At 35.0% G+C, this 631-nt stretch overlaps 1 protein-coding gene across 1 annotated transcript in view; it reads right to left on the reverse strand.

Annotated features, from left to right (window-relative positions):
* The window catches only part of LOC119590825 (protein cab-1-like), a gene marked incomplete at its 5' end in the record, with an annotated part of 2636 nt that continues 2005 nt past the window's right edge, over nt 1–631 (reverse strand). Inside the window, 1 exon segment of the mRNA XM_037939577.1 lies at nt 1–631.

Below are 631 nucleotides of genomic sequence, written 5' to 3' on the forward strand. Positions count from 1 at the left end.
CCTTCATAAATAAGGAAACTATATAACAAGGTTAATGATATACTTGAAGAATGCTTGTTCGTGTACTCGTTTTGTCTTACAAGGTTCCACATCACTCTAAAGCTTACTTTTTCTTTAGCCGAAATAATCAGTAGTGTTTTTTTTCCTCTCTCTTTCCTCTCAACACACCAGGTTTATCTAAATTCTCTTGGTTGCTGTTGTATCCTAACCTACTCTTACTTAAGAGCTGGAAAGAAACTCTTAAATGTTTAGTATACTAGCTTTGTCTTGCTTTTCCCTTGACTTTAAACCCCACCTTTTAGTAGATAAATCTTGCATGATCTTTATGTACATTTCCCTAAACACCATTCTTAGTTCCATTACATATATATATTACTCGTTTTACTTAAGTACCTAAGGTTCGCACACCCAAGACGTGAGTACGACTCCATAACCTGGAAAAAAGGGAATTTCACATAGCTAAGCAGTTTCTGTTAAATGACAGTAAATAGTATATATAGAAGCTTATTCCGAAGCTGAAGTACATAGTTATTCAAGAATGATTTGGCCTACACTATCATTTCAAAGTTCCCCATATTTGGATACAGTGGTAGCTTGTTCTTTTTAGGGTGATATCATCCGTCGTTAGTGG

The sequence above is a fragment of the Penaeus monodon genome, chromosome 27, assembly GCF_015228065.2.
Source record: "Penaeus monodon isolate SGIC_2016 chromosome 27, NSTDA_Pmon_1, whole genome shotgun sequence".
In the NCBI taxonomy this organism is placed as follows: Eukaryota; Metazoa; Arthropoda; class Malacostraca; order Decapoda; family Penaeidae; genus Penaeus; species Penaeus monodon.